The following is a 16,272-nucleotide window of genomic DNA, read 5'->3' as shown; positions in this document are numbered from 1 at the left end:
ACCCAACAACACAACACCAAAAAACAACCAACCAACCAACAAAAAAACCCCCAAACCCAAAACCACCAAACAACAAATGACCACATTTGTTAACTCCTTAATATAAACTTATAATTGATAAGGTAAACTTGAAGAAACTGGAAATTAAATCACAGTAGTCTAAATGACCAGCAAATGGCCAAATGAAAAACGGTAACAGATCTAGCACAGATTTTATTCTGTGGCGTAAAATTGTTGTCAATACATTCCTCAATAAAGAAAAATTGAATTATAGCCTTAGGGTGTTTTAATTTGGTACAAATTTTGAATAATGTTATATACATTTCCAAAGCAGATGCTAAGAGACTCTACAAGGACACTCAGCTCAATCAGAAGCCAGATTAAAGTTCCATCTGGAACGAAACGGTTCCACAGCTATATTACAATTAGAAGAGTCACCAATGTCAGACACAAAAGTTGGGTGATGTGAAACTTTTCAAAATACATCTATTAGCCTAGAAACACAAAAGTTGGTCACGTATCTCTAAACCAGAACTTTTTAAGCAGTGCAAACTCCTGCTCCTGTATCTAAGATGAAAACTCATTTGTATTACTATAGTCGTGTGAATCACAAACACTATCCAGACCCAGCGCTTTTATAGCACCTTTCACATTCCATGGATGTTGCATTAAAAACCACACATGTTCATGTAGCTGCACTGCTGAAAATATCATCAGGCTGAGAATAGCACAGAAGCTATTTGCATGAAATAAAATTCAAGATTGATTTCAAACTGCCTTGATCTTTGTCTTCCCAATTCCCAGACTTCCTGTTATGGAACAAAGCATTTTCCCAAGACGTCGTACTGACGAGCAGCACCCTGAAGTGATTCACCTTTAGACAAACTAAGAACTGAATTACTTTAGAAATCTAGTGGCTGAAAGTGAAAGCCTAATTCAGCAGCCAAGTATTAAATGGAAAAGCATTTTCCTAGATTTAACAAGGAAGAAAAAAAGAGAGATTTTCAAGTTTATTAAAAGAAAGCATCCTTCCAAAGCACGATTCACCAAACAGTAGTGCTGATACACAGACAGTAACAAATGCATCCCAGATAGAAAAACAAAATATGCCATACGCCTGAAATTGACTATTTTACCATTGAAATAAATAATGCATCACACAAATAGGCAAGCCTGAATGCAGAAGCTAGAAATCAGATGCCTGCATTTTGCATCTCTTTTCCCCCAAAATATATCCACAATGGATAAGTAGCAACATAGACTTTTAAAAAATTACATCTCATTACACACATTTTCATCAAGAAAAGACTCAGTTAAAGAGCATATTTATGTGTTTCCAGTTGCTGGTTACATTAATCAGCCTGATTTCTATTATGAAACAGTATGCTTCTAAGCCTGAAAATACCTACAATGTTAATATCCAGATAAGAGCAAAATGAAGATATAACTGTAGCCACAGTGCAGTTAGCAGCCTATATGGCAATGAAGATGTATACCTCAACTACCAAAAATAACAGGAACATTCACAATATCATATTCAGTATCTTTCATTAGTGTTCAACTATTGCTCAATAATTCCTGTATCTGAAATTTCATCTATAAATCTTTAGAGAGAATAATGAACAATCTAGAGCAACGATGCAACTTTGCCCTCAGTCTGACTCTTATTGTTAGTTCTTAGAACAGCCCACAAGAGATCTGTTGTCAACACCATGCACCAGGATAGAGGTATTTACAAGAAACAACATGGAAAGTCTGATAGAAACCTAAATTAAGTAGCAGGATGTCAAAATTAAAGTCAGTGCAACTCAACCAGTGACTTTGACAGAACACTGCCTTCTTCAGACCAGTGGTCAGCAAGTGTTCATACCAGAAAGGGCCAAGGGCACCCACACACTCCAGTACTGATGAAAAGCTTTCTGAACAAAACAACCACCCACCACCAGCAGCAACAGCACCACCAAAACAAACACCAACCCACTAAAAAATTAAAAAATAAAATGTAAATGACAAAAAAAAAAAAAAAAAGGAAACTTTCCAACAGTGCTCAGGAAACTATCAAATTCTTCCTCAAAAATACATCCATGACAGGTGTCTCAACATTTGTAACAGAGCAATGTTTGGACAGCACGGGTCCTGGTAACCAACTAAGCGCAGTGCTACACAGGGAATGAAGCCTCAACAGGCTCCTTCGAGAATGATCTCCCTCAATGTCTCAAGTTGTGCCAGGGCAGGTCTAGGATGGATGTTAGGAGGAAGTTGTTGGCCGAGAGAGTGATTGGCATTGGAATGGGCTGCCCAGGGAGATGGTGGAGTCACCATCCCTGGAGGTGCTGAAGAAAAGCCTGGCTGGGGCACTTAGCACCATGGCATAGTTGACTGGCTAGGGCTGGGTGCTAGGTTGGACTGGATGATCTTGGAGGTCTCTTCCAACCTAGCTGATTCTATGATTCTATGTTAAGAAGACAAAAGCATTATCAAGGTCAGATACATATATTTAACACTTCTGCAACAATAAGGTACTGTTTATCCACATACAGCAGTCACTTTCAATCTTCAGTGTGGCTTTCTACAAAGGTCTAGGCTGTCATGTAGGGATTTCCAAATTTAATTCATGATCCATGGCTCTTGTGGTAGTGTTAAGATACAAATTATTAATGTTAATAATCACACAGAGGAATTAATAAAAATCTGAAAAAAAATATTAACACAAAAACTCATCAGGAACTTATCTACAAGGTACGGATGCATGGTTGAGGTTATTTACTCAAGAAATGGGCAATTTAAACAGTTAAGCAGAATCAGAAATCCAAACAACTTGTACTGGAAAGAGATTCATGGCAGTAATGCCGCTTGCCCTCTGAGGCATTTTATGGCCAAACATCAGCATGTGGACACACAGAACCTTCACAAGAAACTTTGTAAAAATTATTTACTCACAATTAAGCATTTCCAGAATCTTTCTGGGCTGCAATATGGTCCAGATTACACAAGGCAACAGGAGTTTCACCCATGTAGAGGAGTGCTGCTGCTGTACATTAACTGGTGACAGCTTTTGGGCACTCATGGGAGCTGGTTGCCGCTAGGGGCATCTCAATGGCCAGGCTGGCCATGGCACAATGTTGGGAGGAAGTTCTTCACAGAGAGAGTGATTTGCCATTGCATTGGGCTGCCCTGGGAGGTGATGGAGTCACCATCCCTGGAGGTGTTGAAGAAAAGCCTGGCTGAGGCACTTAGTGCCATGGTCTGGTTGACTGGCTAGGGCTGGGTGCTAGGTTGGACTGGATGACCTTGGAGGTCCCTTCCAATCTGGTTGAATCTATGATTCTATGTCAGGTGGTTTTCCATCCTCGGAGGTCTCTGGCACGCTGCACAGAGGGTTCTGGGATCTCAGGCTTTGTAGTAGCCTCTTTTCCTCAGCTCTTAGTTGCAGTGAGGTCTGGATGCAGAGCAGACGCTTAAACTGGAAGCAGCTTATTCGCTCACAAAGCTGCAGTGGTACAGCTCATGGGGCACCCTTGTCTCTCATCCTGTAAGGCTGGGGAGCGTGAGAGGATGACAAAACACCCAGCTGCCAGGAAGTCTGGATCCAAGGGATATGTCCTCTCTTTGTGGTAAGCAATAGGCACAGGTACTGGCCATGCTTCACCTCTGCTAGGCTCATGTCTTTACCTTACGTGGTTAAGGTCTGGCTTCATGCCACTCTATTGGCTGACTGTGCTGGTTCCTGGGATTGCCTATTGACAAAATTGATTCTCGGGTAAATGGTAAATACAAAGGCAGTTTGAAAACAGTTAGCACTGCCTTGCCTGCAATGCAGAAAGAAGCCTACTGTGTCTCAGTGTGCCTAGAACCAGCCTTGCAGCACAAGAGACAAAGGTGCCCCATGAGCCGTACCACTGCTGCCTCATGAGCGAATACACCACCTCCAGTTTAAGCATCTGCTGCATCCAGACCTCACTCACAGAATCATAGAATCAACCAGGTTGGTAAGAGACCTCCAAGATCATCCAGTCCAACCTATCACCCAGCCCTAGCCAATCAACTAGACCATGGCACTAAGTGCCTCATCCAGGCTTTGCTTCAACACCTCCAGGGACAACGATTTCACCACCTCCCTGGGCAGCCCATTCCAATGCCAATCACTCTCTCTGACAACAACTTCCTCCTAACAGCCAGCCTATACCTGCCCTAGCACAACTTGAGACTGTGTCCCCTTGTTCTGTTGCTGGTTGCCTGGCAGAAGACACCAACCCCATCTGGCTACAGTCTCGCTTCAGGTAGTTGTAGACAGCAATGAGATCACTCTAGTCTCCTCTTCTTCAGGCTGCACAACCCCAGCTCCCTCAGTCTGTCCTCACAGGGTTTGTGTTCCAGGCCTCTCACCAGCTTCGTTGCCCTTCTCTGGACACATTCCATTATCTCAACATCTCTCTTGAATTGAGGAGCCTGGAACTGGACACAGTACTCAAGGTATGGCCTGACCACTGTTGCACAGCAACCAAGCACTGAGGAAAAAAGACTACTGTGAAGCCTGAGACCCCAGCGTGCCAGAGACCTCCAAGGATGGAAAACCACCTGACACTGTGCCATGGCCAGTCCGGCCATTGAGATGGCCCTGAAGGCAAACAGTTCCAATGCATGCCCAAAAGCTGTCACCAGTTAATGTACAGCATTAGCATTCTTCTACGTGGGTGAAACTTCCTATTGCCTTGTGTAACCTGGACTACACTGCAGCCCAGAAGGATTCTGGAAACACTTCATTGTGAATAAACAATTTCTTCAAAGCCTGTTTGTAATGAAAAGGTTCTCTGCTTTAGCTCTGTACCTAGCTGCTTCTTTAGCAGTGAGGAGCCTCTTGAGTCCCCCTAGAGGGCAAACACCATAATTACTGCCATGAATCTCCAGTTTAAATTAATGTTTGCAGTTCTGGTTTTGCTTTAACCGTTTAATTTGCCTGTTCCCTGTGTAAATAACCACAACTGTGCATCCATACCTTGTAAATAAGTTTCTGATGAGTTTTTGTATTAATAAATATTTTTTCATATGGTTATTAATATTTTGGCTGATTAATATTAAAATTAATTTTACTATTAATATTAATAGTAATAATACATCTCTTAACATGGACAAACATGGCTGATGTTGAACCCAGTGAAAAGACTCGATAGGGGATAGTCAAAAGAAAACAACTGACAAGGTAATTTAGTAGGATGTTTTTATCATCAACTGGCCAATCTACTCTGTAGCTTAGCAACACTTACATTACTCGATGCTAACCTGGTATTTGGCAGCATCTGCAGTAAAAACACTTATCATCTCTTCTGTTAGCTGGAAAACTCTACTGCATTCTAGCAATGACTGAAAGTTACTCAATTATTCATATCTTCATCATTGCTCAGCTACAGCATATTTCAAGGTCAAGGCATAAAATTCTTGTTTTGAGCTCTCCCTTCTCTCATTTGATTTCAGTTTAAATGTCTACCCAAGGTTCCATGGGGAAAAAAATCCCTATGACTAGAAAGAAAAACTCTTTCATGAGAAGAGCAGAACTTTGTTCGAGGTTGGTCCAAGACCACAAAGCAACAATTCGCAAGCAGTTAACAACCACCATCACCGCCAGTTCCAAGCTCAAAGTTCATTTCTTGCTAACATATGTATCACAATGTTTTAACACACTTAATACAAAACAAGACTCTCTTCTGCTAACAATTCCCTTGGAAAAGAGTGATAGAACACAGCACTTAGTGCACTGCTGGAACACTGCCCAACAACGGAGAAGAGAGAGTCAAACCTCAACAGAGAGGCAATATCCCAGTCCACTACCATTTGTCTGCCAAGAGCTGCTAAGCTCTTATTGCCTTCCCAACTATAGCTAGTGGAACTTTACCCCTCTGGGCAGAATGGGCTGCCCAATGAGGTGGTGGAGTCACTGTCCCTGGAGGTGTTGAAGAACAGCCTGGATGAGGCACTTAGTGCCATGGTCTAGTTGACTGGATAGGGTTGGGTGCTAGGTTGGCCTGGATGATCTTGGAGGTCTCTTCCAACCTGCTTGATTCTATGATTTTTATGACATTCACTACACATTGCTCATTTCAAAGGAAGCAAATGCTAAAAACCTGGCAATCAGCTTCACACATGAAACAACTTTTCATTTGCAAATAGCTTTGCTGTGCTTTGTGGATACTTGCTTTAAATGACAAAGATCTAAAATCTGTTCTAATGTGGACAGAAAGTTTTATTTTTTTATTCATTCTATTCAGTTCTATCTTCTGTGTTCCAGACTTGTAAGTCAAACTTGTTTTGAAGAGTTGACTGCACTGTATGCAGTGTAGTTATCCTACCTCTTATGGCAGAAATGTAATAAAGAACTCCAGCGGCTCAGGGGTGATCTTATTACTGTCTACAACTACCTGAAGGGGCATTGTAGCCGGGGGGGGGGGGGGTGGCCTCTTCTCCCAGGTAACCAGCAATAGAACATGGGGACACAGTCTCAAGTTGTGCCAGGGTAGGTATAGGCTGGATATTAGGAGGAAGTTCTTCACAGAGAGAGTGATTTCCCATTGGAATGGGCTGCCCAGGGAGGTGGTGGAGGCACCGTCCCTGGGGGTCTTCAAGAAAAGCCTGGCTGAGGCACTTAGTGCCATGGTCTGGTTGATTGGCTAGGGCTGGGTGATAGGTTGGACTGGATGTTCTTGGAGGTCTCTTCCAACCTGGTTGATTCTATGATTCTATGATTAGATACAAATGATCTCTCATGCTTGAATCAGGTCTAGATACCTCTGGAATTTGTTTCCAGATATACTCCTACCACAACTCTTGAAATACTTTCCAATAACTACCATATAAATAATACAAGGCTTACCAACTCTATCATTCATGACTATTTCAAACAGCAGATTAAAAACACATTCAGTATTTGGGAACAGCTCCTAAAACTAACTTCACTGGAAAATGAAGTGCACTGCCTATGGAACGAATAGACTGTCTTTAGATCACCACTTTAATCATTCTATGTAGTCTAATTCTACAGAGCAGCACATGGCTTTATCAGCAATCTGGAATTCATTCACACTCTTGTTCTCTAGAGAAAACAGGGTTAATGTCCTTTAGAGTTTGCCTTAGGCACCCAAATTACCTTGACCACATTATTCCATTCTGCAGTATGCAAACACAGATCACTAATTATTTCTTGGATGAAAGCTCCTCTGTATCACCTTTTTTTTTGGAAATGCATGTAAGATCATTAAAAAGCAACCCCTCTGAGATAAAACCATAGAATCATTTAGGTTGGAAACAACCTTTACGATCACCTAGTCCAAATATAAGCCAGTCCACCATTAAATCATATCCCCCTCAACCACTACTCTGGGTAGGCTCTTCCAATGCCTGACAACCCTTCTGGTGAAGAAAATGTTCCTAAAATTTCATCTAAACCTCCCCTGGCACAACCCAAGGCTTTTTCTTCTTGTTCTGTTACTTGCAAGGAGAAAACAAACTCCTGTCAGGTAGAGCAACAAATGTCTCCACTTCAGACTCTTTGTCTCCAGACTCAACAATCCCAGTTCTATCAGCCACTTCTCATAAGATCTACACTTTAGACTCTTCAGGAAGTTTGCTGCCCCTATCTGGATACACTCTTTCTTATAGTGAAAGTGTCAAAACTGAACATAGTATTCAAGGTAGCAGCTTCACCAGTGCCAAGCACAGGTGAACAATCACTTGCCTAATCCTGCTGGCCACACTGTTTCTGACATAAGCCAGGATGCTGCCAGCCTTCTTGGCTGCCTGGCTCATGTTCATTCAGTTGTTGAACAATATCCCCAGGTCTTTTTCTGTCTTCTCCAGCTACTCTTCCCCAAGCCTGTAGTGTTGCATTCCCTTCCACAGGATCACAGGATATTAGGGGTTGGAAGGGAGCCAAGGAGATCATCAAGTCAAATCCCCGTGCCAGAGCAGGACAATCCTATCTAACACAGATCACAGAGGAACACATCCAGACAGGCCTTGAAGTCTCCAGAGGAGACTCTTAACTCTGGGTTGTTGTGATCCAAGTGCAGGATGTGGCACTTGGACCTAGAATAACAGAATTGTAGAATCACCTTGGTTGGAAAAGATCTTTAAGATCACTGAGTCCAACCACCATGCTGCTAACTATCTTGACCACCTGTGCATAGCATTGGCTCATCTTCAGCCAGCTTGTCCAGATCACTAATTACAGAATCACAGAAACACAGAATGTCAGGGGCAGGAAGGGGCCTTGGAAGATCATCTAATCCAATCCCCCTGTTGGAGAGATCCCTGTAGCCCTTCTGAGTAGCCACTTCTTTCTTCCAAAAGTCATAAACTTCTTATTTTCCTGAGTTTCATCCAAAGCTCTCTGGCCAGGCAGCCCAGTCTTCCTCCCTGACATCTTGCCCTTTATCATCACATCAGGATGTTCTACTCCTGCACCTTTAGGAGTTTCTTGTGGACGAACATCCAGCTTTCTTGGACATTTCAGCCCTTCAGAACTGTCTCCCAGAGGACTCTGTCAACCATGCTCCTAAACAAGCCAAAACCTTCCCTCCTGAAGCCCTAGGTGGCAGTTCTGCTGACTCTTCTTAACTGCTCCAAGAACCAAAAAGCTCTATCCCATCACTATGCTCAAGACAGTCTCCAAACATCACACACCCACAAGTTGTTCTCTGTCGCAAAGCATGGGTCTAGTGGGATGTCCTTTCTAGCTAGTTTACTCAGTTGTGTCCAGAAGTTATCTTCCATACACTCTGGCAACCCCTAGAAGTTATCTTCCATACACTCTGGCAACCCCTTAGACTATTTCCTCTCTGCTGTATTCCAGCAGGTATATGGCAAATTGAAGTCCTTCTTGAGAACAAGGGTTAGAAATTGTAAGACTTCTACTCTCTTCATCCAGGATGACCCAGGGAGGTAGTGGAGTCATCATCCCCGGAGGTGTTCAAGAAAAGACTGGATGAGGGAGGCACTTAGTGCCATAGTCTAGTTGATTGGACAGGTCTGGGTGCTAGGTTGGACTGGATGATCTTAGAGGTCCCTTCCAACCTAGCTGATTCTATGATTCTATGAGTCATAATGAATTTGGTTCCTTTCTGTTTTAACATGAAGAATCTTTAAAGAGTAAAATAACTGCAGCTCTGCAGCAGTAACACTTTCACTAAAATGTGGAATTCGTTCAGAGAGTATTTTGTGGAAAACATTGATGTGAAAAGATAAAATACTGTGAAATTCTTCATTTCTGTTCCTATTTAAGGAAGCTCAGCTAGAACTGACTCTGTCTTCTCTCATCTTCAAGTCAAAAAGTTAAATGCCTTAGACTGAAGATGCACACGTTTCGAAATATTTAAGTTAAATACTATTCATTCTAAAAATACACTTAAAATCAAAACTGATATTATACCAACCCAGTTTAGGGTACAACAAACAAATTATAGCAGCTCATTTTAGGGCACAACAACCAAATTACAGCAGCCCATTTTAGGGCACAACAAACAAACTATAGCAGCCCATTTTAGGGCACAACAACCAAATAACAGCAGCCCATTTTAGGGCACAACAAACAAATTACAGCAGCCCAGTTTAGGGCACAACAACCAAATTACAGCAGCCCAGTTTAGGGCACAACAACCAAATTACAGCAGCCCAGTTTAGGGCACAACAAACAAACTATAGCAGCCCATTTTAGGGCACAACAACCAAATTATAGGAGCCCAATTTAGGGCCCAACAACCAAATTACAGCAGCCCATTTTAGGGCACAACAAACAAATTATAGCAGCCCATTTTAGGGCACAACAAACAAACTATAGGAGCCCATTTTAGGGCACAACAAACAAACTATAGCAGCCCATTTTAGGGCACAACAAACAAATTACAGCAGCCCATTTTAGGGCACAACAAACAAATTACAGCAGCCCATTTTAGGGCACAACAACCAAACTATAGCAGCCCAATTTAGGGCACAACAAACAAATTACAGCAGCCCATTTTAGGGCACAACAAACAAATTACAGCAGCCCACTTTAGGGCACAACAAACAAACTATAGCAGCCCAATTTAGGGCACAACAAACAAATTACAGCAGCCCAGTTTAGGGCACAGCAAACAAATTACAGCAGCCCAGTTTAGGGCACAACAACCAAATTACAGCAGCCCATTTTAGGGCACAACAACCAAATTACAGCAGCCCAGTTTAGGGCACAACAACCAAATTACAGCAGCCCAGTTTAGGGCACAACAACCAAATTACAGCAGCCCAGTTTAGGGCACAACAACCAAATTACAGCAGCCCATTTTAGGGCACAACAACCAAATTACAGCAGCCCATTTTAGGGCACAACAACCAAATTACAGCAACCCATTTTAGGGCACAACAAAGAAACTATAGCAGCCCATTTTAGGACACAACAAACAAATTATAGCAGCCCATTTTAGGGCACAACAAACAAATTACAGCAGCCCAGTTTAGGGCACAACAACCAAATTACAGCAGCCCATTTTAGGGCACAACAACCAAATTACAGCAGCCCAGTTTAGGGCACAACAAACAAATTACAGCAGCCCATTTTAGGGCACAACAAACAAATTACAGCAGCCCAGTTTAGGGCACAACAACCAAATTACAGCAGCCCATTTTAGGGCACAACAAAGAAACTATAGCAGCCCATTTTAGGGCACAACAAACAAATTACAGCAGCCCATTTTAGGGCACAACAACCAAACTATAGCAGCCCAGTTTAGGGCACAACAAACAAATTACAGCAGCCCATTTTAGGGCACAACAACCAAATAACAGCAGCCCAGTTTAGGGCACAACAACCAAATTATAGCAGCCCATTTTAGGGCACAACAAACAAATTACAGCAGCCCAGTTTAGGGCACAACAAACAAATTACAGCAGCCCATTTTAGGGCACAACAAACAAATTACAGCAGCCCATTTTAGAGCATAACAACAATTAACTTTATTTAAGTTAATTTATGAAAATTAACTTAAATGCAAAGAAGAAAAATATCTGTCCTCACACATTTCCTACTATAATCACACAGAACTGGAAAAAAATAAAGCAGAAAACTAAATGGCTCTCATAAACCTCATTGCTAAAGGTATTAAAGACAGGTGAAAACCTGGAAGCAGTTTGCTCAAAAACTTATTCAGCATCTCACACTGTGACAGTCTCTCAAGTGGGTACTAAATATCATGCTTCTTGATGGAGGGAGTTCAATGACTTTCAAAGTTGTAAAACCATAGGAGAAGCTGGAGAATTTGGTCTCCCTTTTAAAGAGAGGACAAGAAAATTGTGCAAAGACAAAAGTCAGGGTTTTCTGAAGCACAGTTGTTCCATTTACTGCAAACAACAGCTCATAGAAGTAGTCCATTTTAATTTCAAAATGCAGTTTTTTCCTCCTTCCTCTTTTAGTATACCCAGCATATAGTCCTGTAAATGAAGTTATCTTAAAAAAATTATATTTTACTCTCCTTGTTCAATTAATTTAATATGAACTGGACATAAATAATGAATTTTAGAAGTCCTAAAAAAATTTATTGCTTTTCTATTTTCATGCAAAACTATACAAAATATTCATTTGATATCTTAAAGTCTATAATTGCTTTAAAAAACTCACATAGAATGGTTTAAGTCAGAAGGGACCTCAAGGATCATCCAGTTCCAAATCCCTGCTGTAGGCAGGGACACCTCCCACTAGAACAGGTAACTCAAGACCTCATCCAACCTGGCCTTGAACACCTCCAGGGAGGGAGCAGCCACAACCTCCCTGGGCAACCTGTGCCAGTGTCTCACCACCCTCACTGCAAAGAACCATTTCCTAACATCTACTTTGAATCTGCCCTCTGCCATTACCCCTTGTCCTGTCATGACAAGCCCTTGTAAATAGTCCCTTCCCAGCCTTTCTGTAGGCCCCCCTCGGATCCTGGAAGGCCACTCCAAGGTCTCCTCAAAGCCTTCTCTTCTCCAGGCTGAAGAGCCCCAACTCTCTCAGCCTGTCCTCAGAGCAGAGCTGCTGCAGCCCTCTGAGCACCTTCGTGGCCTCCTCTGGACTGGCTCCAACACTTCCATGTCCCTCTTGTGCTGAGGGCTCCAGAACTGCACACAGAACTCCAGGTGGGGTCTGATGAGAGCAGAGCCAAGGGGCAGAATCCCCTCCCTTGCCCTGCTGCCCACACTGCTCTTGCTGCACCCCAGGATGCAGTTGCTGTCTGGGCTGCACTCACACTGCAGGCTCAATACATAAATTTACTGACTGTGTTCAGCAAAAAATAAGTAGAAAACTAATCCAGCAAGAGTATATTTGTTTGAAAACTAACCTTTACCACAGACATCCCCTTTCCTGGGAAACGTAATGTAAAAACCTGACACGACATCCATGTAAGTTTAGATGTTCAATAAACTGCTGACTCACGCTGCACAAATGTGCTAGTTTGAAGCTAGCTAGAATGCTTTGGTGAGAAGAACCAGATTACAGGCTGGGTAAGGGAAACAATGGTGGTCTACTGCACTCAGAAGTCTCACTAAGGAGTTTGGGAAGAAGAAATGAAAACATTAGATGACACTCTCGCCATTTTTCTCTCACTCTTGCTTGGGCTGCTGGCTGAACAACATCTTACTCTCTAACCTCACCTTGCATTTGGACTAATCCACTTGCTTCTTAACCTCTTGGCTGAACCTCCATTCTTCCTTGGGACTGTGGTAAAGTTGAGAGGGGTAGGGGGAAGGTGAAGGGGTGGTTGAGAGCCCCTCCTGGGGACTCAGGTTTCTGGGAGGGCTGTTGTGTTCTGTATCACCTTTTACCTTGTCTATTTCTGTCTATAACTGTATATATACTGTAAATATCTGCTTGTACATTGTGCTAGCTGTAAATATAAGCTTCATTCATATTTCCAGAGCTGGCTGAGTTTAGTCTGGATGATTTCTAAAGTGGGGTGGGGGCAGGGAACACCCAAACCATCACAACAAAAAAATCCAGTTATTTCTGTTACATCAGGTATACCATGGCTACAGAAACACTCTCTAATAGTAATACAATTAAAATCATACAGATTACTTCCTACAGGTTATCCTTTCTATACTGCCTTCTTGGTTGCAAGTAACAGGCTCTGATAAAATAAACCTTCCAGGAAACAGCAAAAAAATCCATCCCCTCCAGAATACTCTCACTTCCTAAGTGAAATATTCCACTTGAAACTGTAAGCTGAGACTCAAGAGGAAAATGGAAACAAATTCCAAACCAAACTTTGATTTTTTTTTTCTCACCTTTCCAGGATTTGTGTTATAGGTTGCATTACCCCAGAATGTTTAGAAATCAATATTACTTAGGATTAGGCTAGCAAGATAATGGGAAAGAGAACAAGAAACTTGATGTGTAACTGTTATGTTGCAGCATTCAGCACTTACTTGCAAGTCTTTCAGCACTGTGATTAAGATGTGTCTTTTCCACAGTAACAGACATGAAAGAAGAACTCAACAGCTTTCAGCAGACTATTTGATACATTCAAAAATTTTAAACAAAAGCAATTACCAATTTTTGTAGTCCTTTTCCCAATACAAGCAGAAAAAGGAGGATGTGAGTGCTTGCAGAACCAGAGCTCCCTCCTTCCCATGCTTTGGACAACACACAAAAAGGACTTTAAGCTCAACTTTCAAAAACTCTTCTCCCTCTTCTTTCTGAGGCAGTCAATTTAGAAGCTTGCAAGCAATGCATATAGAATGGCATCACATTTTACTACATTTTCAGAGCAGGCCTCATTCTTTTGTCTCAGAGAAAAGAGTGTTCAGACTGCAGCTAAATGAGACAATGCCTAACACTATCCTCAGCTAGCATAAAGAAATAGCTGCCTTCAACTAACCCTCCCTTTGCCATTCATCTTACTTTCAGTCTTTTATCTATCAACAACCTTAAGCTAATGCTCTACTCTGCTTTTTGAAAATCACTCTGTTGTTCTTTCTAAATCCCCTCTCCTGCTCTCCAACTACCTTATTTTCCCTCAAAGTATTCAAGTGCTGCATGCTGAGGATCAACAGGGCCTCTCTACATGTAATTGTCAGCCTTTCTGAAAACAAGCAGTAGAAAAGCTCTCTGATTTCAGCACTACCTCCAACACAATCCTCAAAACCAGTGGCTGAATGTAAGTTTTCACACCTTAGGAACAGCTGCTAGTCAGAAAGATGAAAGCAGATCAGCTTTTACACTCACACAGCCACGTCACCCCTCATTCTGCTCCTCACTGGTGCAATCCACCAGACTCCAATCTACATCGTATCAATAAAATTCTCCGTGTAGCATCGATTTCATCTATTCTATTCACACAGTGAAAAAGGAGCTTTAAAAATGGGGGAAGGAGTGACTGAGAAAAGTAATTCTCTTTCCAACCTGAGGAAACTTTAGACAAATTTGCCTTTGATAATCGACTGAACAAGCTGCACTGCAAGCATCAAGGGATGGAGCGGGGATATCTAGCAGGTGCTGCAGTTTATCACAAAACCGTCTAAAATAATTGGAAGTGACAACCAGCACTACCACAAATGATTTATTAGTCTTTCACTCAGCTTTTCAGCTTCCTCAGGGCCAGAATAAATAATTTACCAACTCTGTATCTTCCAATCATTAATTCTTCCCTGTGCATCCAAACTACATTTAACTCTGCTGGGTTCACTGGAATTAAGAACACAATATGAAGACTGTTTCACTCCCCCCCTCCAAGTATAGTATTATCTGACTTTATCTAAAAGTAAAATTCTCTATCTAAATTTTTATCAGTGATAGAAGGATTAGAGCTAGCAACTAACATTAAGTTACAAAATATCTGCAGAAAATGGAAGTTGAACTGAAGAGAGATCAACAATGAAAAGCTCCCAAGGGGACAGGTCTCCTCGCAAGGTATAAAGTACTGATAGTTTCTGAGGAGATTGATTAACATTGCTTTTCTGATCCATAAACTAACATTAGTTACAGACAAACATCTTACAGGTCCCACATGGTAAATGCAGGATGAAAACACTGGACAGCAAACACTCAGAAAATAAACTAACAAGAAGTGGGTAAAATGGAAGGCTTAAGCATGGACAGAATAGTTCCATAAACAGGCAAGACCTTCTGAGGAAATACATTAAAGATACAAGATTAACTAGTGCCCTTGTGTTTGTATCACAAAAAGCAAGTATTATACAAGGCAGAATTAAAAATCAGGAGTATAAAATGGCATAAAACCAAAGTACACTTTTGAATTTAAAATGGAATATACAAGGTACCATATTCCTATTAATTATGTAGAGAAAACACAGAGAAAACAAAATCTCACCCTAAATCCATTTTTGATGTAAGCTAGTCTTGTCTCATTAAATCAGCATCTATGATTAAAACCAAGATCATTTTTGGTACATAATGTATTGCATTGTTAGAGCAGCATCTGTTTGTTGCACAGCAACACATTTTTCAGCTTTAAGAAACTGTACTCATACAGAAGAAACAATCCAGACTTCGAAGATGCAAAAATATTTCCACTTCCAAAAGCATTTTGTACTAAAGGGGTTAATAACATTAATGTGCTAATATTTTGCATTCCAAGAAGAGCCTCCAAGCTGTTGGAAACGCACAGAAGAAGGAGGATTTCATGGTACTAAGTTTTCTTTCAGTCCTATGGGACTGAGACAACTCAAACTTTAAGTGCTTAGAACAAAAGCTCTGTAAAGCTATGAAGGCTAATCAATAGGGCTTTCACCAAATGATAATGCAGTCTGAAATGTAATAAATTGGCCATAACAAAAATGCCTTGCCCTTTTTCTCATCATTAATCTCAATATAGAGAAAAGTATACTATGAACTGCAAGTCAAACTAGCCTACATTCAAGTGTGTTCTCAAACTGCTTTTAACAATGCTAAAACAATCACAAATATAGGACATTTAAGATTAGTTATTAAAAAACAATTATCTCATGTATTTCTCAAATCTCTTTTTTCTTTCTTTTTTTGGTAAGTCTGTAAAATCTCTGTTCCAACTTTACTTTTGCAGAGTGTTTCTTCATTTAAAACACAGTGATCCAAGCACAAGCTGAACTCCAACTCTCAAAGTGTTCAAGAAGATACGTTGTGGAGGCAGGGGATTAACGTGGCTGAGGGAGAGGGAAGAAGAAAGGAAATTGGGGTGCCCCAGGACAGGATGACACTATTAAAAGGGCAGAGAATTTTTAGCACTATGACAAAGGATGTTCTAAAACAATATAAAAAAAAAACCAACAAAC

The 16,272-nt window shown here is 41.3% G+C and overlaps 1 protein-coding gene across 2 annotated transcripts in view; it reads right to left on the bottom strand.

Moving 5' to 3' along the window:
* TBC1D5 (TBC1 domain family member 5) overlaps positions 1-16,272 on the bottom strand; it is a 407,277-nt gene that overhangs the window by 346,346 nt on the left and 44,659 nt on the right. The window lies entirely within an intron of this gene.

This window comes from Pogoniulus pusillus, chromosome 28 (assembly GCF_015220805.1).
Source record: "Pogoniulus pusillus isolate bPogPus1 chromosome 28, bPogPus1.pri, whole genome shotgun sequence".
Lineage (NCBI taxonomy): Eukaryota > Metazoa > Chordata > Aves > Piciformes > Lybiidae > Pogoniulus > Pogoniulus pusillus.
This window is presented reverse-complemented; position numbering and strand designations above follow the sequence as displayed.